This window comes from Chlorocebus sabaeus, chromosome X, assembly GCF_047675955.1.
Source record: "Chlorocebus sabaeus isolate Y175 chromosome X, mChlSab1.0.hap1, whole genome shotgun sequence".
Lineage (NCBI taxonomy): Eukaryota > Metazoa > Chordata > Mammalia > Primates > Cercopithecidae > Chlorocebus > Chlorocebus sabaeus.
In genome coordinates, this window is record NC_132933.1 from 134,421,987 (window position 1) to 134,446,949 (window position 24,963).

At 43.4% G+C, this 24,963-nt stretch overlaps 1 protein-coding gene across 3 annotated transcripts in view; it reads right to left on the reverse strand.

Annotated features, from left to right (window-relative positions):
• Positions 1–24,099, reverse strand: part of CDKL5 (cyclin dependent kinase like 5) — a 212,565-nt gene extending 188,466 nt beyond the window's left edge. For 2 of the 3 annotated variants that reach the window (XM_037986378.2, XM_037986376.2), the window contains exon 1: positions 24,012–24,098. The gene's annotated coding sequence lies outside the window, so the exon portion shown is untranslated. Of the gene's footprint in view, positions 1–24,011 lie in introns of all 3 variants that reach the window. The other variant, XM_007991180.3, reaches the window with a different exon arrangement.
• Positions 24,100–24,963: the final 864 nt, after the last annotated feature.

The window sequence follows — 24,963 nt, forward strand, 5'->3', positions numbered from 1 at the left end:
CCTGAGGTCGGGATTTCAAGACCAGCCTGACAAACATGGAGAAACTCCATCTCTACTAAAAATACAAAAATTAGCCATGTGTGGTGGCGGGTGCCTGTAATCCCAGCTACTCGGGAGGCTGAGGCAGGAGAATCGTTTGAATCCAGGAGATGGAGGTTGCAATGAGCCAAGATCTGCCATTGCACTCTAGCCTGGGCAACAAGAGCAAAACTCCAGCTCAAAAAAAAAGAAAAGAAAAGAAAAAGAAGAAGTAGAGGTAAGATTTAGGTAGGGGCTCAATATACAACTTATAAAAGAACATTCATTCATTCATTCAAGTATTTATTCTACACCTACCAAGGTTGGAAATAATAATGGTTAGCGTTCTTCTACATCCCAATATACCCTATTTTTACTCCTGCCACCCTTCAGGGCCCCTAGCTATAAAATGGAACTAATAACTACTCTCACAGAGGTGTAATGGATTAAATGTGGCAACCAAACTTTAAAGTGTTCTGTGCTCAAATAAAGTAACATTAGAAGACCAAAAAGTTTTCACAACAGCGTGTTTAAAAAAAAAAAAAAAAAAAAAAAAAAAGGCCGGGCACAGTGGCTCACGCCTGTAATCCCAGTACTTTGAGAGGCTGAGGCAGGCGGATCACCTGAGGTCAGGAGTTTGAGACCAGCCTGGCCAACATGGTGAAACTCCATCTCTACTAAAAATATAAGAAAACACTGGGCATGGTGGCAGGTGCCTGTAATTCCAGCTACTTGGGAGGCTGAGGCAGGAGAATTGCTTGAAACCGGGAGGCGGAGGTTGCCATGAGCCAGGACTGCGCCATTGCACTCCAGCCTGGGTAAGAAGAGCGAAACTCTGTCTCAAAAAAAAAAAAGCCTCAAAATGTAACTATATATACAGTATGCTAATATTTATCCCTGGACAGGAAGCAGCCTAAAACATCTCTGTATCCCTCAAGGTATTTGGCATATTGCCCTTCATCAAACAAGGGTTCAGTAAAAACAACTTTTTGTCTAATGTATGGAGTACTGTAGTCATTTTAATAATCTGGCAAAGAAGAATGAATAACAGAAACTAGTATTTCCTGCTGCCTATTATGTACCAAGTACTGTGTTGGGCACTTCACCTATGTTATTTAGTTTAATTTTCACAGTCACTGTATGAGGTATGTATTAACCAAAAAATCAGGAGTGGATTTTCATTTTCCAAGAATCAGAACATAATAAATCTAGACTAAAAACTGAGCAACATATCTTACATTTGGCAGCATTTGCTTATTTCACATCAAAAGAATTAAGGGGGCCGGGTACAGTGGCTCACACCTGTAATCCCAGCATTTTGGGAGGCCGAGGCAGGCGTATCATGAGGTCAAGAGATCGAGACCATCCTGGCCAACATGGTGAAACCCCCAACTCTACTAAAAATACAAAAATTAGCTGGGCATGGTGGCGTGCACCTATAATCCCAGCTACTCGGGAGGCTGAGGCACAGAATTGCTTGAACCCGGGAGGCAGAGGTTGCAGTGAGCCGAGATCGTGCCACTGCACTCCAGCCTGGGCAAAACACAGTGAGACTTTGTCTAAAAAATAAATAAATAAATTTAAAAAAATAAAAGAGGGTCTCCCTCAAAAGATACATTTTTCCAGAAGAACTCCTGAAAGGTAATAAAATAGAGGAAGTAGGGACTGAGGAAAGAAATGGCTAGTAGTAAGCTACATAACTGAAGAGCTGTGAAACACCCTTGCCAATGTCCCCTCTCTACCTTCTTTCAACAAGACTAATGCAGCATTTACCAAGCCCTGGCTCTCTGAAATAATTCAGACATCCTTACTCCTCATGATGTTGAGGCCACAGAAGTGGGGCAAGGTGCCAATTAACTGTAGCTTCCGTGAGGAATAGGGAATCTCACCAGAAGGCAAGCAATAGGGAATCTCACTCAGAAGGCAAGCAAACCACATATTCAATAGAAAAATACTGCATTCCAGGCAAAAGACATAAAGACATCAAGTTTGAAACAAAACTGTATAGGAAGCTATACATGCCGGAGCATAGCGTTTGAGGCAGGAGAGAGACAATGTGAGGTTGGAGAGGTGGGTGGGCAGAGACTATATCAAGGAGAGCCTGATGGGCAAGATGAGGGAATTCAGTCTACTTTCTCTTTCTGTTACCAAGACAGCACCAGTGCAGACTTTCAAGTAGGTGAGTGATATGATCTAAATCATATTTTATATCACACTGGCAACTGGAGATAAATATACAAACTGGACAAGACCCAACTATCTGTCTTGGGAGCCCGGGTGGATCTCAGAAAACTAAGTTTCAGGAAAAGATGTACTTCACATTAGACATGCTGAGTGTAAGGTACCTATAGAATATTCAGGTGTAGATTTCCAGCAGATTGCAAGGGACACTAAAGCCTGGAGGGAAAAGTCATGGAAGAATTTAAGCCGGGCATGGTGGCTCAAGCCTGTAATCCCAGTACTTTGGGAGGTCAAGGCAGTTGGATTGTTTGAACCCAGGAGTTCTGAGACCAGTCTGGGCAACACAGAGAAACCCCGTCTTTACAGGGTGAGGATACAGTGAGCTGCCACTGCACTCCAGCCAGGGCAACAGAGTGAGACTCTGTCTCAAAAAGAAAAAAAAAGAATTTAGAAATTTAGAAAAACATCTGTATGTAAGTGCAACTGAAATCCTTGGGGTAACTGAGGTATTTCATGGAGACAATGACCTATGATAATCCTAGGCTAAGAAGTCAAAACCAGGTAACAGCAGTGTGTAAGGAGTAAGCAGATCATCAAGAAGCCCACACGGGAGGGAGAGAAAGAAATACAAGAGAAGGACATGGAGAACAAGGATGACAATGGAATACACTGGTTCAAGGAGATAGTGATTAACAGTGTCAGGTGCAACAAAAATGTCAAGTAAAATTAGGAATAAATGAATTCACTAGATGCAGCACACAAGAGGTCACAAGCATTCTCAGCAAAAACAGTTTAAGCAGTGGTGGGGATGGGAAGCCAGAAAGCAACAGCTAAAATTTCAAAAGTGAGTGAGAGACTACACGTAAATCACTCTTTCAGAAGTTTCAACGAGAAGGGGAGAATTTAGGTAGCTAGGAGAGGATTGGACATGTGGTTCAGGGAGGGTTTCCTAGGATGAGAATCTTAGGCATAAGATAACGGGCAGAGAAAAATGAAGGAGTCAAAAGTGAGACCCTGAGGATGCAGAAACATTACTCAACCCGGGCACTACTGACATTGTGGACCAGGTCATCCTTTGTCATGGGGCTGTCCTGTGCATTGTAGGATATCTAGATGCCTCTACCCATTAGATGCTAGCAGCACATGCATCACCACCACCTCCCAATTCTGACAACCAAAAATGTCGGCAGACACTGCCAAATGTCCCCTGGAGGCAAAATCTTCACCCCTCCTCCCCAAGTAGACAGCCACTAGGAACAGAATGGGGAGAATGAAGGGAAATAACTGATGGGAAAAGACTGCCAAAGAAGCAGCTAGTGAAGCCTAAGGCCCCTGGCAAAGGACTGCCTCAAACAGCAGAAGAAGCATCTCATCCTCTGAGACATGAGGAGAGAGCAACACTGGAGAGGGAGGGATGACAAACTGGTAGATGGAGCCAGAAGTTGAAGAAAATCAACCAGATGGCTCAAAGTTCTCAGTGAAGTGGAGGCAAGGTCATGTGCTGACTATGAGTGGTGATAATTTAGTGGCAGATTTGAAAACAGTGGCTGGAGTTTGTAACAACTGTTGGGGTCTGGTAGCTGGCAGGTCACACCAGGAAATACCGACTGAGGCTGGAAAACAGCATACTCCCTTCTTCACCGAGAACATTAAAATGTATTATACCTTCCCACAGAAATCACATACTATATATTGATTACTGTTCCAAAGAACTCACAAGTCTATACGAATTTCAACTGCATAATGGAGAGAACAGACTCCTCAGGTTCACCTGGGAAACAAATCCATTTTTTAAATAACATAGTTCCCATCAGATAATGTGAACTGTGCCCTACACAATCAATGTTCAAACGAACTTTTGGTAAATAACCTGTTCAAGGTGGGGGTTGTCTGTGGTTATAACTACTTCCCAGTTCTTTTTTTTTTTTTTTTGAGACAGAGTTTCGTTCTTGTTGCCCAGGCTGGAGTGCAATGGCGCGGTCTCAGCTCACGGACTGTAATCTTTGCCTACCAGGTTCAAGCGATTTTCCTGCCTCAGTCTCCCAAGTAGCTGGGATTACAGGTGCCCACCCACCATGCCTGGCTAATTTTTTGTGTATATGTATTTTTAGTAGATACGGGGTTTCACCATGTTGGCCAGGCTGGGTCTCAAACTCCTGACCTCAGGTGATCTGCCCGCCTCGGCCTCCCAAAGTGCTGGGATTACAAGCCTACTTCCTGGTTCTTAACTGGCAGAACTACCTCCTGACCAACAGTCAGGAAGAAAACTAGAATAGAAAGGAGTGGCTGCAAAGACACAAAAATGTATTAAATGAGATTCTTCACATGATAAACACCTGCTAACCCCTGCCCTCTAAATCAAGGGCTGCAAATGCAAATGATTACAGGACCAGGAAACTGGAGAAGCTTCCTGTTTAGTCTGTTCTCACACTGCTTTAAAGATACTACCCAAGACTGGGTAATTTATTTTATAAAGGAAAGCAGTTTAATTGACCCTCAGTTCCGTATGGCGGGGGAGGCCTCAGGAAACTTACAATCATGGCAGAAGGGGAAGCAGGCACCTTCTCCACAAGGCAGCATGACACAGAGTGTAAAGGGGGAAGAGCCGCTTATAAAATAATCAGATCTCATGAGAACTCACAGGAACAGCATGGGGGAAACGGCCCCCATGATCCAGTCACCTCCCACTAAATCCCTCCCCTCGACATGTGGGGATTACAATTCGAGATTAGATTTGGGTGGAGACACAGAGCCAAAATATATCAGCTGTCTGAAGCCTGGGCCTGGGAAAGAAGCTGGAGGTGAACCACCAGCACAAAGACAAAGACAAAGACATAAAGGTCTGCCCCTGAGTGAAAAAATAAAAAGAAAAGCTACAAACACTAGCCCAGGGCTGTGCATAGAAAGTGACCCCAACAGGCTGGATGCAGTGGCTCATGCCTGTAATCCCAGCACTTTGGGAGGCCGGATGGGCGGATCCCTTGAGGTCAGGAGTCCGAGATCAGCCTGACCAACATGGTGAAACCCTGTCTCTACTAAAAATACAAAAATTAGCAGGGCGTGGTGGCACATGCCTGTAATCCCAGCTACTCAGGAGGCTGAGGCAGGAGAATAGCTTGAACCCAGGAACCGGATTATGCAGTGAGCCAAGATTGTGCCATTGCAGTCCAGCCTGGGCAACAGAGCAAGGCTCCATCTCAAAAAAAAAAAAAAAAAAGGGACCCAAACAGAAGGGAAAACCCCAAGTCTGTTCTACACAAATATGGAGTCAAAATTTACACTACTTTGCAGGTGCTGGAGACCCATCTGAGAATAGACCAAAACCTCTCTAGACGCAGTGAACCCAAAGGGTCCCATCAGAGACAAATGCAAAACCAGACCAAAAGAGCATCCCACAACCCGGGCATAGGCAAACAATTCTCAAATTGTCAAATATTGCACACCACACGGAGAAACAGCAAAAATCTTGGAGGGAAGAAGGGAAGCCAAATGGGAGATTTCATTCCTCAAAAATTACAGCTAAGAAAATAATCCAAACAGGACTTAAACATAACTATATTTTAAAATGTCCCAAGAAAATGCCCTTGTGAAAATTTAAAAGCAGATTTGAAAGAAAATTTAAAAACAGATTTGAAAGAAAATGTAACAGAAATTCTTAAATTTGAAAATATATTCAAGGTGGGGCACAGTGGCTGATGCCTGTACATCACAGTACTTTGGGAGGCCGAGGTGGGAGGATCACTTGAGACCAGGAGTTCAACACCAACCTGGGCAACACAGCAAGACTCTATCTTTAAAACACGTATATATATATATATGTTTATACACACATATATATTTGTATAAATATCAATATTTACATATTTGACTATTTATATATAGCCAAATGTTTTTAGTGAAACCCTCAATAAGTTAACAAATTAACTGCACAGCTAAAGAGGAAATTAGTGAATCGTAGATGTCAAGAAATTACCCAGAAGAGAGAGAAATGTAAATTAAAGAAAACTTAAACAACATGAAGGATGTGATGAAAAATCCTAAAACATATCTAAATAATGGTTCCATAAATGGAAAATGGAGACAAAACTATTTTAAAAGATAATGGCTAAGATTTTCTCCCACAGCTGAAGACATCAGGGGTCCTCGGACTAATGGAATACATCAAATAAAAGCAGGATACATAAAACAAATCCACACCTAGAAATATCGCAAAAAAAAAAAAAAAAAAACCTGAAGATCAAAAAAACAAGGAAATAAACAGCAACTCAAAAGTACTGTAAATAAAAAATAAATAAATAAACAAGGAAAAGATCTTAAAAATAGCTCAAGAGGAGAGAGAATTACCTCCCTACAACGAAATTACAACTAAACTGACTGTTGACTTCTCATTAGCAAATAAAAATACGCCAGGTGCAGTAGTTCACAGCTGTAATTCCAGATCTTTGGGAGGCTGAGGAGGATCACTTGAAGCCAGGAGTTCCAGACCAGCCTAAGCAATAAAATGAAACCCATCTCCACCAAAAAATTAAAAATTAATGAGAGCTAAATGATAAGAACTTACGAACACAAGGAAACAACGGACACTGAGGTCTACCTGAGGGTGGAGGATGGGAGGAGGGAAAGGAGCAGAAAAAATGACTATTGGGTACTGGGCTTAACACCTGGATGATGAAATAATATGTACAACAAACCCCTGTGACATGTGTTTACCTATGTAACAAAACTTCATATGTACCCCCAAACTTAAAATAAAAGTTAAAAAAAAATTTACAAATTTGTCAAAACACAGGAGAATAACATCGAAGTACTCAGGGAAAGTAATTAACCCAAATTCTGGACCCAGCTCAACAATCATTCAAGAGAAAAAGTGAAGTACAGACACTTTCACAAACACCAAGCCCAAGTTTACTATTAAAGGGTCCTTACTGAAATAATTATTTAAGAACATTTTTTAATAAAGAAGCAAGAAATAGAGTGCAGGAAGAATGGTGACCAAAGAAACCTGAAAAACACATGAGTAAATATTCACTATTTTTATAGGTGTAAGGTGGCTTAAGTAAGGCAAAACTAACACATAAATAATATTAACATGGAAGAGGGGCTAACGGTTAAGGAGTAATTCATTCCAAACTCTTGGTCTTATTCAGGAGGACAGGAATAATAATTGAGCTTAGACTTAAGGAAATGCTCATGTTAAAATTTTAAGAGTAACCAAATTTCTGGCTTAAACCGTGGAACAAGAGAACTACAATGAAAAAGAGCTGAACTAATTTCAAATTCAAGACTTTCTTTAAACTCAACAGAGCACTGGGCGCGGTGGCTCACGCCTATAATCCCAACACTTTGGGAGGCCGAGGCGGGCGGATCACGAGGTCAGGAGATCGAGACCATCCTGGCTAACACGGTGAAACCTCGTCTCTACTAAAAATACAAAAAAAGTAGCTGGGCATGGTGGCGGGCACCTGTAGTCCCAGCTACCCGAGAGGCTGAGGCAGGAGGATGGCATGAACCCAGGAGGCGGAGCTTGCAGTGAGCCGAGATCACGCCACTGCACTTCAGCCTGGGCGAAAGAGCAAGACTCCATTTAAAAAAAAAAAAAAAAAACCAACAGAGCAACCAGTTGGCTCAAAAACTAAGGAGCGTACCTGAAGGGAGAAAGGAGACAACCATATGCTCACCTCTCAGAGAGTACAGCTGAACACCAAAAAGAACGGGTAGAAGAGTCAGTAAATGGGTGAAATCTGATGTGGCTTGCTGAAAAGATAGCGTGAAACCACTGGGAGTCACAGAAATTGAGGATATGGTACCTCAACTTCCTGCAGGACCTTCCTCCTCCAACCCCCCCCACCCCACGCACACAGAGCTCTAAAGAGCTGAGGTATGCTCATTGTGATGCAAACCTGAGGGTGGGCAGCAGCTAAGCCTGAGGGGCTGGACACTACCCTCAAATCACTCTACCCTATCTCCACTAGGGAAGACAAGCCTTCACTGTGACAGAAGGGACAATGGTTACTTCTACCCTTAAGACAACAGTGAAAAAGCAGGGAGGAGGGATGGGTACCCGAGTCCTGGGAGAGGGATAGCATTCCACATTGAGCCCACTACAACAGCCAGGGAAGGCGCAAGATCCTGAAACTCAGGCCTGAAACTGAGGCTTAATCAAGAAGAGACCACATCCTACCACCCCTCCCCACCTCCAAGCAAACAAACTTCCAGGAACAGTAAGAGCAGAATATCACTGAGAAAGGGACGGGAGAAAATCAAGAGCATATAAAGAGACCCTCACTAAAGCACACTTCAAAGGGGAGACCTGAAATTTACACTGGAACAGACACTGTTCTGGTAAACCAATTCCCACTCTGATCACAAAGTATCTCTAAGAGAATTTGAAAACTGGGGTACACTAGGTTAACCATAACACCACAAAAAACCTCAAATCCAGCCCAATGTAACAGTGAAAAGGAGGCCTAGCATGACTAACACCATTTTGCTTCTAAGCCCCCACCACTACCCAGTGATACCATCTAACTATGGGAGATATTCAGTCTATAGTTTATAGTTTAAAGCAAATAGTCCCTTCTGAAAACTAACCTCTGAAGAGATAAGGGCAGTGTATACACAAATAACAATGTTGTTAACGATTTCTTTTTTCTTTCTTTTTTTTTTTTTGAGACAGGGTCTCACTCTGTCACCCAGGCTAGAGTGCAGTGGCACAATCATGGCTCACTGCAGCCTCGACCTCCTGGGCTCAGGTGATCCTCCCACCTCAGCCTCCTGAGTAGCTGGGACCACCGGTGTGTGCCACCACACTTGGCTAATTTTTTAATTTTTGATAGAGACGGTGTTTCGCCATGTTGCCCAGGCTGGTCCTAGGCTCAAGTTATCTGCCTGCCTCAGCCTCCCAAAGTGCTGGGATTACAGGAGTGAGCCACCATGCCCAGCCATGTTAAAGATTTATAGTATTGTGACCTGACCAAGGACAAAGAAGTTTCACAACCTCCACAGACCCTCACTGCCACCCAGATGTCTGTGGTCATCATAGTCACCTCTTGACCTCAATCTCCTCCTTCTTCTCTCTTCCTCTAACATAAAAGGAGGCTAAAATTCGTATTAACGTAAGATGGTTCTTTAGGACATTACTAGTTCACCATCTTCTCGGGTTGCTGGCTCCCCAAATAAAATTGCTTTCTTTGCCCTAACACCTTGTCTCTTAACTTATTGGCTGTCATGTGGTGAGTAGTACAACCTTGGACTTGACTACACCAATTCCTAAATAAACTAACTCAAATACCAGCACTAATGGCCTAGCAGAAGGAAAGACATACCCATTTATAGACAAAAAGATTATACGGAGGCTGAAGTGGGTGGATCACCTGAGGTCAGGAGTTTGAGACCAACCTGACCAACACAGTGAAACTCCATCTCTACTAAAAATACAAAATTAGCTAGGTGTGGTGGCACATGCCTGTAATCCCAGCTAATTGGGAGGCTGAGGCATGAGAATCGTTTGAACCCGGGAGGCAGAGGTTGCAGTGAGCCAAGATAGTGCCACTGTGCTCCAGCCTGGGCAACAAGAGCAAAACTCTGTCTCAAAAACAAAACAAAACAAAACAAAAAAAAAAGATGATATGGTCAGGTGCAGTGGCTCACACCTACAATCCTACCACTTTGGGAGGCCAAGGCAAGAGGAGCCTGAAGATATGACTGAATTGCTGTGATCTCATGATAAAACATGAATGGACAAAGGAGTTGCTGCTTATGGAAGAACAAAAGAAGTGTTTTTCTGAGATGGAATCTAGTTTAAACATTTTTGAAGCCTTAAACATTTTTGAAATGACTATTTCAAAAATAGACTATAAACTTAGTTGATAAAGCAGCAGCAGGCTTGGAGAAGTAGTTCTAATGTGGGTAAAATGCTATCAAACAGCATCGTATGCTACAGAGAAACTTACAATGAAAGGAAGAGTCAACAGATATGGCAAACTTCATTGCTGTCCTATTTTAAGAAACTGCCACAGATCCCCCAGCCTTCAGCAACCACCACCCTGATCAGTCAGTCACCATCAATACTAAGGCAAAACCCACCACCCGCAAAAAGGTTATGGGTCACTGAAGGGTTAAATGATTGCCAGCATTTTTTGGCAATAAATGAAAGTATGTGCTTTTTTTTTTTTTAGACATAATGCTATTGCACACTTAATAGACAACAGTATAGTGTAAACAAAGCTTTGTTTTTTTTTTTTTTGGAGACCGAATCTCACTCTGTCGCCCAGACTGGAGTGGAGTGCAGTGGTGTCATCCCAGCTCACTGCAATCTCCACCTCCTGGCTTCAAGTGATTCTCCCGCCTCAGCCTCCTGAGTAGCTGGGATTACAGGCGCGAGCCACCACACCCAGCTAATTTTGTATATTTAGTAGAGACGGAGTTTCACCATGTTAGCCAGGCTGATCTCGAACTCCCAACCTCTGGGGATCTGCCTGCCTTGGTCTCCCAAAGCGCTGGGATTACGAGTGTGAGACACCACGCTCAGCCAACAAAGCTTTTATATGCACTGAGTAACCAAAAAATTTGTGTGACTTGCTTTACAGCAATATTTGCTTTATTGTGGTGGTCTAAAACAAAACTATCTCCAAAGTATGCCTGTATTGTACAACAAAGATACATGCACGCATGCACGCACGCGCACATACACACACACACACACACACCCCTATTATGAAACAGAACTCAGCATTTCAATGAATTCATGCAATAAATCATGAAAAAAAACTCAGAGACGTCACTCTGGTAGTTGTCATCTTTGGCTTCCCCTTCATCTGCCATACTGTAAATGTTGGTAGAAAAGATTCTGGGGCCCCACAGAGAGCTATTAGCACCTACTCATTTACCAGTGTGGATCCAATTATAACAATTACACATCTCACACAGGTAACTAGACACAGGACAGGCATGTCTATAGAGTGAGCAGAGAGGAGGATCCACTAGATAGGCACCTGATACAGCAACCACTGCACGAGGAAGAAGATACAAACATGAGGAAATGGTGGGGGGGCGGGGTGCAAAAAGGGGCACCTTTGATAAGGGAAGTGTTTATTGAGCACCTATGTGTAAGGCAATGTGGTACCCACATACTGAGGGTATAACAGTCAACACTCCAAGCCTCCATGGAGCTTACAGTAGAAAAGATCCTGGGATGTAGCTATGGTACAAGCATCAAAGCAAAGCATGTAGTACATAAATAAACATTACTTCTTGCAATTCTCCCAGCTTTATATGCCCATCCTTAGCTCACACCTGCAATCCCAGCACTTTGGGAGGCCAAGGCAGGCAGATAATGAGGTCAGGAGTTTGAGACCAGCCTGGACAACATGGTGAAACCCTGTCTCTGCTAAAAATACAAAAATTAGCCAGGCATGGGGGCACATGCCTGTAATCCCAGCTACTTGAGAGACTGAGGCAAGAGAATTGCTTGAACCCAGGAGGCGGAGGTTGCAGTGAGCCGAGATCACACCATTGCACTCCAACATGGGGGACAGAGCAAGATTCCGTCTCAAAAAAAGAAAAGAAAAGAGAATAACTCATGGCAAAAGCAAACTCAATTCAAGGCTGAATCAATATGTAGATTTCAAAGGAAATACTTGAAGAAGGTGATGCTGCAGTTATTCTTTGTACATGTGGAGAGGAACAGTAGGCAATAGCATTGTATACAGGCATGAGCTAACAACTTTACACCAAGAAAGACTTGAATGAATGCTCACACAATCACCAAGGCAATCAAAAACTTAGCATGGCAAAGATTTCCTAAAAAGAATTCAGTATGTACGGACATTTACTATGGGAGAAAGAAACAAATCAGGTTATAAAAAAATAACACCTTTATAGCACTTATATATAAATAAGCCCACCTGAACATAAAATGTTTAACAGAGACCAATTTAATGTAAAAGATAAGGCCACAGAATGTGAACCAGATTTGAAAATGGTGCTCTTGATGAAGATTAGTGCTCCTATACAATAGTGACAAAATTTTCTAAAACCATTCTAGGTGCTTACATGTTATTTCATAAAATATGAAATAGCATAAATGCTGAGAAATATTAAACTATATCTAAGACACTGTATTTGGAAGAACAAAAGAATAAAGCAAATTTAATGAAACATTTCGTTAAAACATTAAATACTTTGAGCAGATTAAAGGTGTCTGGAAGGAAAAAAACAGCCAAGAATTTTAAGTTTAAATATGGAAGAGAGCTAAAGCTGTTAGAAAAAATATTCTAATTCAGTTATAAATAGAAATGACATTCCTATATAAGGTTAACAGAACGGTGAGGGATAAAAGGTACTTTTAGAAAATTAAAGGGAATTTCTACAAAAACAATGAAAATAATACTGCAGACGACAATCAATCAAGAAAGGAGTTACAAAAATTTTAATGAAACAAGAGAAGAATTTTTTACCTTGCAGAGATTATGACCTTTCTGGTAAATTACCAAGGTTCCATTGAACTAAAATTCTTGGGTTTTGTAGCATTTCATTTCATGTCACACCCCTGCTTAAAATCTTTAACCGTTTCCCAGGAGACTTAGGGCAAGTTCAAAAACCCAGCAAATGGCCTACTAAGCCTTTTCAAGACCTGGCCCCCGTTGCCAACTTCTGCTTCAATGCCTGTTTCTTTATTTTCTGGTCGTTGTAGATTTCTTTCAGTTCTTTTTTTTTTTTTTTTTTTTTTTTGAGTCAGAGTCTCACTGTCGCCCAGGCTGGAGTGCAGTGGCATAATCACGGCTCACTGCAGCCTCAAACTCCTGGGCTCAAGCAATCCTCCCAGCTTACTCTCTGGGAGTAGCTAGGACTACAGGAACATACCACCACACTCAGCTAATTTTGCATTTTTGTAGAAATGGGGTTTTGCCATTTTGCCCAGGCTGGTCTCGAACTCCTGGGCTCAAGTGATCTGCCTGCCTCAACCTCCCAAAGTACTGAGATTACAGGCATGAGTCACCACGCCCAGCCCTCTTTCAGTTCTTTAAAAGGTTCTGTGGTGCAAAAACCCCAGCTCTCTCACCTTGCCTCATCACATTTGCACCTTCTGTCTGAAAAACTTATTTCCCCAACTAGACCAGGTCCTTCTCATTCTTCAGGTCTCACTTAAATGTTACTTCCTCAGAGTGACCTTCCCACCTCTTCCCCCGAGGACAGACTCTCCAGCCCTACCCGGTTATATACAGTTGACCCTTGAACAACACAGGTTTGAACTGCATGGATCCACTTATACCCAGATTTTTTTTCAATATAAATTACACTGAGTGTGCCTGCCTCTCCTGCCTCCCCTTCCACCTTCTCTACCTCTTCCACCTTTGCCCCTGCTGAGACAGCAAGACAACCCCTCCTCTTCCTCCTCAGCCTACTCAGTGTGAAGACAATGAGCACCTTTATAATGATCCACTTCCTCTTAATGAATAGTAAGTATCTTTTCTCTTCCTATGATTTTAATAATATTTTCTTCTCTGGCTTACGTTACTGTAGGAATACACTACATAATACATATAACATACAAAACAACGTGTTAATTGACTATATTACCAGTAAGGCTTCCGGTCAACAGTAGGCTATTTTAGTAAAGTTTTTGGGGGTTCAAAAGTTATACTTGGATTTTTGACTGCGTGAGGGTCAGCACCCCAACCCCTACGTTGTTCAAGGGTCAGGTATACTCCCACAGTGTTCTGTAGTTCTCCTCTGCCTCCATCTCAAGACTAAATTCTTTGGCCAGGCTTGGTGGCTCACACCTGTAATCCTAGCACTTTGGGAGGCCAAGGTGGGTGGATCCCTTGAGGTCAGGAGTTTGAAATCAGCCTGGCCAACATGGTGAAACCCCGTCTCTACTGAAAATACAAAAATCAGCCAGGTGTGGAGGCAGGCACCTGTAGTCCCAGCTACTTGGGAGGCTGAAGCACAAAAATCGCTTGAACCCAGGGGGTGGAGGTGGCAGTGAGCCAAGATTGCACCACTGCACTCCAGCCTGGGCGACAGAGTGAGATTCTGTCTCAAAAAATAATTAATTATTTGAGGGCAGGGCCTACTTACATCTTATTTATCACTCCATGTAGTCTCCAGCACAGTCTGGCACACACTACATACTCATTAAGTAATATTTGTTAAATGAATGAAGGACAGATCCTCAGGATGTAGGACAGATTATTTGAGAAATAAATAATTGATAAAGTATAAAACACCTATTTGCACAAATTAGTTTTTGTCTACCCCAACTATTTTCAGTAACTACAATTAAAATCAAACTTTTTCTTTTCATTTGCATTGCTAAACTTGAATTTAGTGGTAATATTAGGAATAATGATTACTAGCAATTACAGTTAATATATCCCATAAGTGGCTGACAAACCTTGGTGGGATGTGTGTCTAGGGGTGTGGATAAATTCTAGGATATATCACATCTGACCCAGCCTCTGGTAATCTGTGAAAGATTCTACTCATAAGGAAATTAGTTTCTAAAATCAGCAATGTCAGGGTAATCAGGTAAATCCAGGCAAGTTGTTCTTCAACTATTACTTACCACCCTTTTTATCTGCCGTATCTTCCTCATGAGACTGTATATGTTTACTTTAATTATCAAAATACAATCTCATACTTCCAAGAACCTAATCTTTAAACACAACACAAAATCTTTTTCTTTCTTTTGAGATGGAGTCTCGCTCTGTGGCCTAGGCTGGAATACAGTGGCGCGGCCTTGGCTCACTGCAACCCCTGCCTCCCAGGTTCATGGGATTCTCCCGACTCAGCCTCCTGAGCAGCTGGGGTTACAGGTGCGTGCCACCACACCCGGCTAATTTTTGTATTATTTGTAGAGACAGGGTTTCATCTTGTTGCCCAGGCTGGTCTCGAACTTCTGACCTCAAGTGATCCGCCCACCTCGGCCCTCCCAAAGTGCTGGCATTACAGGCATGAGCCACTGCGCCTGGCCCATAATACAAAATCTAAACCTGATATCTAAAATTGCAACTCACCTAAAATAATGTAAGGTAAGCTTTTTAAACAATATATATTATTTATATATGTTTTGTTAATTTCCAGAAACCAAAGTTGTTCTTACTATCAAAATCAAGTTACACTGGCACTTCATGTTACCATTTGATAGAGTCCAAAAAAAAAAAAAAAAAGGCAAGCCTATGCCTATTTCGAACCAGTTATGATTGAACTGACAGTAAACTATTAATATCAGACCAGCACTGTGTGTCTAACCTGTTTGCCATTAAAAATCCAGACACAACCAACCACACAAGGAGTTACTGATTTACCTGCCTGGTACATATAAGGGTCACTTTCCATTGAGAAATGTTCACCTAAAAGCAAAGAAAATTAGATACAGTTTCCCAAAACACTTTACTTCTAACCAAACCATTACATTCCTCTACTATATATACCCAAAAACATAACGTCCCTAAGCAGTGTCCGTCCACACAAGCAATACACCGAGCAAAGGAGGAAACCTGCACAAGTGGGGATCAGCCTGTGCTGATGAGACTTCCCGTTCCCAAGCTGGCCTTACTCCCCAGCCCACCCTAGAAGGTCACTAAGAAGAAAATGATGCAGGCAGGAAAAGGCAGTTACGGTACCTTGCATGTTAAGCTGTTTGCAAATCCCATCACAATCCAGTCTGAAGTAGACGAAGTGTCTAAATATCTGAATTTGATGAAGCCTGCTCTATGACATGCGCATTAGGCACGGATCTGTCAAGGGGGATTAGAGGTCCAAACAATAAAATGCACAATGTTTTTAGCTTAAAATCAAGAAAACCAATTGTTTCCCTGTGCTCTTACATTTGGAAGTAACTTTTTCTTGCACAATAATTATGTTACTTTTACCTTCATTTCTTTTCCCTGCATTCCCAACATATCACCAAGAATGTTGTATTTTATTTGCTGGTTTAAAAAAGATCAAATGAAAATAAAATTTAAGCCACAAACACAAGGTAATTTATACCATTTGCCATTATGATCCTTTAAATTTTGCTATGTATTATGCTTAGGCAAGAATTTTTGAATATACAAAAAGCATTAATAAATGATAATATGTGTGGATTTTTTTTTTGAAACGGAGTCTCGCTCTCGTTGCCCAGGCTGGAGTCTAATGGTGCCATCTTGGCTCACTGCAACCTCCACCTCCCGGGTTCAAGCAATTCTCCTGCCTCAGGCTACCGAGGAGCTGGGATTACAGGCATGTGCTACCACACTCGGCTAATTTTGTATTTTTAGTAGAGACGGTTTCTCCATGTTGCTCAGGCTGGTCTTGAACTCCCGACCTCAGGTGATCCGTCTGCCTTGGCCTCCCAAAGTGCTGGAATTACAGGCGTGAGCCACCACGCCCAGCCAAGAAGAGAGTGTGTGTGTGTGTGTGTGTGTGTGTGTGTGTGTGTGTATATACATATATTTTTTTTTGAGACAGGGTTTCACTCCTGTTGCCCAGGCTGGAGTGAATGGTACGATCTTGGCTCATTGCAACCTCTGCCTCCCAGGCTCAAGCCATCCTCCCACCTCAGCCTCCCAGGAGGCTGGGACTACAGGTGTACACCACTGCACTCAACTGATTTTTGTATTTTTTGTAGAGACAGGGTTTCACCATGTTGGCCAGGCTGGTCTCAAACTCCTGACCTCAAATGAAATGCCTGCCTTGGCCTCCCAAAGTGCTGAGATTACAGGCGTGAGCCACCTACACCTGGCCTCCAGAAGATATTTTTTAAGGACATCTTTTAGGCCAGGCACACTGGTTCATGCCTGTAATCCCAGCACTTTGGGAGGCCAAAGTAGGGGAATGGCTTGAGCCCCGGAGTTCAAGACCAGCCTGAACAAAACTGTGAGAACCCATCTCTACAAACTACAAAAAAATTAGCCAGGCATGGCGGCCTGCGCCTATAGTCCCAGCTACTCAAGAAGCTGAGGTGGGAGGATCACTTGAGCCTGGGGAGGCAGAGGCTGCAGTGAGCCATGATCACACTACTGTACTCTAGCCTGGGTGACAGACTTGAGAACCTGTCCCAAAAAAAAAAAAAAAAAAAAAAAGACATCTGTTAAGATCTACATGATTTCATTTGTCAATGTCTGATGATAAAGAGATCTAGGTTGGCCAGGCACGGTAGCTTACACCTGTAATCCTAGCACTTTGGGAGGCCAAGGCAGGCAGATCACCTGAGGTCAGGGGTTCAAGACCAGCCTGGCCAACATGGTGAAACCCTGTCTCTACTAAAAACACAAAAATTAGCCAGGCATGGTGGCACATGCCTGTAATCCCAGCTACTTGGGAGACTGAGGCAGGAGAATCGCTTGAACCCAGGAAGCAGAGGTTGCAGTGAGCCGAGATCACACCACTGTACTCTGGCCTGGGTGACAGTGAGATTACATCTTAAAAAGAAAGAAAGAAAGAAAGAAATTAGCCAGGCGCAGTGGTGTGTGCCAGTAGTTCCAGCTACTCAAGAGGCTGAGGTGGGAGGATCGCTCAAGTCTGGGAGGTAGAGGTTGCAGTGAAGTTAGATCACAGCACTGCACTCCAGCCTGGGCAACAGAGTGAGACCCTGTCTCAAAAAAAAAGAAAAGAGGTCTAGGTGAAGCAAGTAAATAAGGTTAAAAAAACTCATTGACAGGAGAGAATTTTGGGGGTGATGGAAATGTTCTAAAACTGGACTGTAATGATAGCTATGCCAACTCCATAAATTCACTTAAAAATAATGGAATCATACACTAAAAAGGTGAGTTTTATGGTATGTAAAGTACACCTCCATTACGTTATAAAGAAATCAACAAAATTTTGTAATCCCAGCACTTTGGGAGGCCAAGGCAGGCAGATCACAAGGTCAGGAGATCAAGACCATCCTGGCTAACACGGTGAAACCCCGTCTCTACTAAAAATACAAAAAAAAATTAGCCAGGCGTGGTGGCGGGCGCCTGTAGTCCCAGCTACTCGGGAGGCTGAGGCAGGAGAATAGTGTGAAACTGGGAGGCAGAGCTTGCAGTGAGCTGAGAACGCACCACTGCACTCCAGCCTAAGCGACAGAGCGAGACTCCATCTCAAAAAAAAAAAAAAGAAATCAACAAATTAACACACAGGTCCCATCTGTGTAGAAATATGGTCCTGCTTCGGCCAAGATTATTTCTGGCCCTGAGGCTCTACAGTATTCATCAGCACTTTCTAACTTTAATAAGTAACAAAAGTGATTTTAATCGATTACAGAAAAAGATGTTAAGTCCTCTTCTTTTCTAACATGGACTTTTAAGTGTTCTTTTAGGGTACATAACTGGTTAGTTCTCTTAATGATAGGTCTTACTTTTAAAAAAAAAATTCAGAGCCAGGCGTGGTGGCTCACGCCTGTAGTCCCAACACTTTGGGAGGCCAAGGCAGGAGGATCACCTGAGGTCAGGAGTTCGAGACCACTTGGCCAATATGGTGAAACCCCATCTCTATTAAAAATGCAAAAAAGTTAGCCGGGCATGGTGGCGGGCGCCTGTAATTCCAGCTACTCAGGAGGCTACGGCAAGAGAATCACTTGAACCCAGGAGGCGGAGGTTGCGGTAAGCCGAGATCCCACCACTGCACTCCAGCCTGGGTGACAGAGCAGCACTCTGTCTCATTAACAAAAAAAAAAAAAAAAAAAAAATTTAAAAATTAAAAAAAAAATTTTAATCACAAGAAGCTTTAAATAGCAGAAAGTTCTACTTTCACACAGAAAAATTTTCAGAGTCCAACCTCTGTATTAGCACACAACAAGGGGTGGGTGCGGTGGCTCATGCCTGTAATCCTAGCACTTTGGGAGGCTGAAGCGGGTGGACTGCCTGAGCTCAGGAGTTCGAGACCAGCCTGAGCAACACGGTGAAACCCGTCTCTACTAAAATACAAAAAAATTAGCTGGGCATGGCAGCATGCACCTGTAATCCCAGTTACTTGGGAGGCTGAGGCAGGAGAATTGCTTGAACCCAGGAGGTGGAGGTTGCAGTGAGCAGAGATCACACCACTGCACTCCAGTCTGGGCAACAGAGCAAGACTCCATCTTAAAAAACATACACACACACAATAATAGTATATCTCTATAGACTTTACCTCCAGATTTTATTTCACTGGTCATAATTACACAAGAGGTGCCCATCTGCAAATTATAATGGCTGCCATTTTATTTCAAGGGTATATCTAAGCCACAAAATTGAATTCAAGGAGTATCTTCGTAGCCTTTATTAGTGTAGCAAATTTAATCAAAGTCCATCAAAGGTTATAATGCAATATCCAGAAACATGAAATACCAAGTAGCTAATTAGAAACAACTACCTCATTTTTGGCATGATTATGTACAGCCTTCATTTATGAAGAAACATAACCTCTGTTAGAAAAGTCTGACCCTCTGGTTAGAAAAGTCTGCACTTCCAACTGTTCTATCCAGCAGTCCTGATGGATCTGAGTTCAGTCCCCCATGTGACTGACTAAAGGTTCAGCAGCCTTGCCAATGTAGCCTGTGAACTCCAAGAAGCATATGTATACCTTCAGTACCACCCCAGGCATGATATACAGTAGGAACTCAAAATACCCTTGGGGTGGACCTGGCGGTGGCTCATGCCTATAGTCCAAGCACTTTGGGAGGCCAAAGCGGGAGGGTCGCTTGACACCAGGAGTTCAAGACCAGCCTGAGCAACATCATAAGACCTTGCCTCTATTAAAAATAAAGAAAAACTGGCCTGGTATGGGAGCACGTGCCTGTAGTCGCCAGCTACTAGGGAGGCTGAGGTGGGAGGATCGATTGAGTCTACCAGGTTAAGGGTGCAGCAAGCTGTGATAACACCACTGCACTCCAGCCTGGGCAACGGAGTGAGACCCTGTGTCAAAAATAAATATGCCTGGGAAATCAGTTTCCTAAAGAGAAGCAGAAAGCATGGTTTTGAAGAGCACAGCTTCAAGTCAGACCAGTTCGGATGGCAATTTTGCTGCTTCTGATGACTAGCTGGGTAATCTCAGCAAAGTACTTTATTTCTCTGAGCCCATTTGACATGTATACAGGAGGTAAGAAGACCTACTTCATAGAGCTGTTGTGAGAACACACATGTATTCATGCAAATAAATTACTTGTCACAGTGTCTGGCATTCAGTATGGCTCAATAGATGGAGTATTATAATTATTACAGAGAAGACTGCCCAAAAGAGAGACCACACCCAAAACTTGACCCTGATTAGGATTATCTCAAACACAAATGTTTCTAAGAGCTTAATTCAAAGTATTGACAATCAATTTCAAATACCTAAATGGGCTAGTTCCTTTTAACCTAATAAATAACTTTCTATTAATTCCCAAATCTGAAATGTTTAAATGTTATCAGTCTCTAGGTAGAAGGTCCTTACCCTCAGCTTTCACACCCACCGACAGAATTGCACCCAAGCTCGTATCTCAGTGTGAAGAAATGTACAAACTTGAATGAGAAATGAGGCCAGATCTTTGATTAATTCAGTAATCCATGTACTGCTCTACACACATAAAAAAAAATTCTAAAAATGATCAAAACCTAAAATCTGAACACTAAAATTGTGCGTCACCAACAAAAGATTTCTAACGTCGAGCTTGAGATTGAAAGTAAATTAGAAAAACCTCCAAACAGAAAGTTTAAATGTAGTCTTTTAATTGCATTATTGTCCTAAGTTGAAATGTAGTCCAGCTGATGCCATGATCAGATGATAAAGAATCTGTGAGATTCTATCTCCTCCTTTATCAAGAAATTTGATGTTGCCAAATTATTTGATGTTGGAAAAAAAAAAAACTTTAAAATCTAAAATTACCCAATTCTAAGCAAATAGCTTTTTCTACTTAGAAAGCAACTTAATACTTCAAATTGTGCTGTTCTTGTACCAAAGTTAAGGGTTATCTAAAAGATTTCCCTCACGTTTTAGATCTATGCATGTGAATTAATTTATTCCTAAATGCCTCATTATTATTTGACATCAACTTATTACATGAAAAAGTCATATCCCCACAGTAACTGCCAAAAATCAGGTACTGTGTTAGAATACCTTCTAATATCTAGAGGAAATAAAGATCACCAGTTATCAAAACGGCAGGGGACAGAATGTGAAATTTTAACAGACATGTTGAAGAAAACCTATTTTCCTTGCTCTCTTTACAAATTTCTCACAGCCAATTTCTTAGATAAAGCTAAATTTTCTTTTACAAAGTAAATTGAAATGAAAATCATAATGAAAGGTTAACTTTCCGCAAGAGAAGCCACTGTCATTTCCAACAATGCAGCTATTGTTAGGAGTCTCTCATAGATTCCTGGACACCGTGGTGAAACAAGGCTAGGGGTGATACTTAAAGGAATTTCTCCACCTCTGTCTTTAGTTTGTAATGTAACAATACTGTACCTTCAAAGTAGAAACACCATGTAAAATCTGGTTCCCGTTAACTGAAACTGCCTTAACCCCAAGCAGCATATTTGCAACCGAATACATCTGATTCGCAGTCAACCTTCTATTACCCATCTATGCGAGATGGCCCTGCGATTTCTTTCAATGGGAGCCTTTCCTTTTAAAACCCCAGGGGACACAATAGATGCCACACTCTGATTTAAATAATTCCAAGAAAATTACAATATAAACAAAAGCAGACTTAGGGAACTTGCATAAGTAAAAATCAAAAACCTAAGAAAAAGGGGTAAAAAAATACCAACCACAAACCCCTAAATCATGAATAAATTTTAAGACTGAGCCAGGGAAAAAGGAATACTCTCTGGACAAAGAATTCTATTTCAAATTTTTTAAAAAATATATCAGATTTTGCTTTTAAAAAAATTTAGGCTTAGGAAATACGCTGAACAACAAAACTGGAATACTCAACTGTTTGATATATATACATATAGCAAATTAATCGCTGCACTGACTGTGTTAAAAAGGCAAGACAATTCAAAGAGATTTGATACCCTCTCCAATTGAGAAACCCCCAACTACTCTGAAATGGCAGATTATTTAACACTCTTGGAATGGTTAACTTTATTTAGAATGCCTCTTTTGGAGTTCTATTATTTAATACAGCCAAACGGAATTTTTCCCTAATTAGGTTTCCTTGTACTTGTGAAATGCTCACCATACAGTGCTGGCAGCATTAGCTCTACAGCTTCTCTCTTCTGGCTCCTTCCCCCCTCACCCACCCTCACCTCCCCCCCCACCCCCGCCCCGAAAAAAAGATTTCCTTCCCAAATGTTCTCTTCTCTGCATTTGTCAACAGAAACACCTACTGGTGGTGTCAAACTGCTAAGACTGCTGCAGGCTTCCTTATTCCTGGTTTCAGTGTCAACGCCAAAAATTCTCAATCTTAAAATAGTACTTTTAATAAAAAGAAATTAAAAGTCTTGCTAGGTACTCAACCTATCATATTCTCGAAAAGCAGCACGCCTTTTTTAAAAATCTATTATTAATGGACCCTAATTGGATTGTTAATCATAAGATCACACTATCCCCTTCAACACTAAGATACAGGAACAAGTAAATATAGCCTCTTCACATTTTGTGAATAACACATTTTAAAACACTTAAAGGGAATAAAAACAAATTTACATCTAAGTGTCACTCACATGTAATTCCGAATAGCCTCGGTGAAGATGTCTTTTTTGTAACCCTACAGCAAGAAAGAAACAAGCTGGAAATGTTCCAGCAGATGTTACCTAAAATGATAATCCTGTTCTATACACATCTCTGTCTCCTGTTTCAGACAAACGCTCTCAAATTAATTTGTCTAATCTTTTACATTTAACTATATAACCATTACGTTCAAACAAACCTAATTCAGATGCACAGAAATAAATCATTCGGTGTCAACAATACTTTCTAAAATCAGCTTAAATTCCAGCCAATTAAAATAGATTATGCCAACAGAATACTGATCTGCAACTACTTAAATATCACAGCACCCGTCTAATCTCACTGTAGAGATACTAAGGTCAGGCTTTTCTTATTCAGGCATCTGTGCTTTAACACTCAAGTGAAGCGAAAAACAAAACCCTCAAGGAAGATCTGCCTTTACAATGAAATATGTTCAGGTTATTTTTTCCCACAACGTGGGCACAAAACGTGTCAATGCAAGGAGGACCTGTTCGTTCTGGGAGACGGTTCCAAACCCCAGAATCCGATTTCTATGAGGGTCCAAAGGGTATCAAGGTCTGAGAAGGGGCCATTCTTCTTCCCCGCACTATGCCAGTCGTGAACTTCACAGCATCGCCTGAAACTTGTTCGGGGGAGGTTGCGGAGCCGTGGGGCCAGCGGCGGGTCGCTAGCCCACCCTCCCGGGCAGCCAAGGTCAGAAGGGCCAGGGCCGCGACTGGAGTCTCGGGCTCCCTCCGAACTCGGGCAGGGGGCTCGGGCGCGCAGGCCCCTCCTCGGCGCCGGCGGGAAGGGGCTTCCCTCGCCGCAAGCCCCGGGGAGCTCTTGCCGCGGGAGCGGCGGGGCGGGGACGCCGCAGACCCGCCGCTGAGGGGAGCCCCGCGGGGCGGGCTCGACCCGTCGCCCCTCTTTCACACCCTTTCGCCTCCCCACACCCCAAAAGGCAGCCCCAGCCCCTCGGAGGAAGCCCTTCCAGAGGCGCAGGGGAGCGCTGAGGAGGGGCTACTCCGGGCTGGGACGCCCTCACCGCGTCGCCCCGTTCCGGGGGGACCGGCGCCGCCGCCCCTTCTCTAGTCCGCCCGGGGGGACCGGGTGGGTCCCCACTCTCAGGAGAAGCTGGGTGAACGCGGGGCCGATGTATGGGCAAGAAGGCTTGGCGGGCGGGTGGCGGCGCGACTACTCACCCCGCCGAGTCCCCCACTTCTAGCAGGGGACCCCACAGCTCCTGAGGACGCCGTCGCCGCTTTACCTTCCCCAGCGGCAGAGACAACTAATCGAAACCTCCGGCCCCGCCCTCTAGCAGAAGCGAACGCGCAGCCTAATTTGCTAACTGCCCCGCCCCAGGCGGCCCGTTCTGACCAATGGAAAAGCGCCTCAGGTTCTGCCCGATCCCGCCTTTACCCCGCCCCCTTCTGGTAGTAGCCAATGAGAAGGAAGCGCTTGTCTTGGGGTTCGGGCTCGCGCCGCTCGTGCTCGAGTCTCCGAAGCCGAAGAACGCTGGTTCCTTATACAAGCTCGCCTGCGCGCTCACGCGCGCGCCGCGCCTCCTGGCACGCCAGGTTTGGTTGCCCCGCCAAGCCCTAGCAACCTGGGCTGGAGAGGCTGAGAGGGGCGGGGCCCGAGCCTGGAGCTGACGCCGGGGGGAGCGCGGGGAAGGAGGGAGAGGGTCAACGGTGGTGGGGTGGGGAGATCGTGACTGAGAAAGGGGTGACTGCGGGGGTAGAGCGTGGCGAGGAGACCCCGGAATCCGCCTGTCACTGCGGAAAAAAGGGGGAATCCTGCCTACAGCGCAGCTATCCTGCCCTCCCTCCGGAGGGACCCGTGCCGGGGGCTTTGGTGGGGGAAGTCGGGGAAGAGGGGGAGAGCACACTCGGGGCGGGAGCTGAGAAATACAGGATGGAGGATGGTTTATCTCTGTTGTTGGTAAAAATGATATCGAAGTCCATTGCTGCTGCTGCCCAACTGTTGCCGCTGCGTGTGCACACACACACGCCCGTATGCACACACATAACACACACTCACACGTACACTCATCCAGCAGCTTGCGGTCCCTTGGGTGAGTTAGGCGCAAAGACCTAGCAGCCTGAGGATTCCTTACACAGCAGCCAAGCGCGTGCAAAGAGCTGTCGCAGCAGT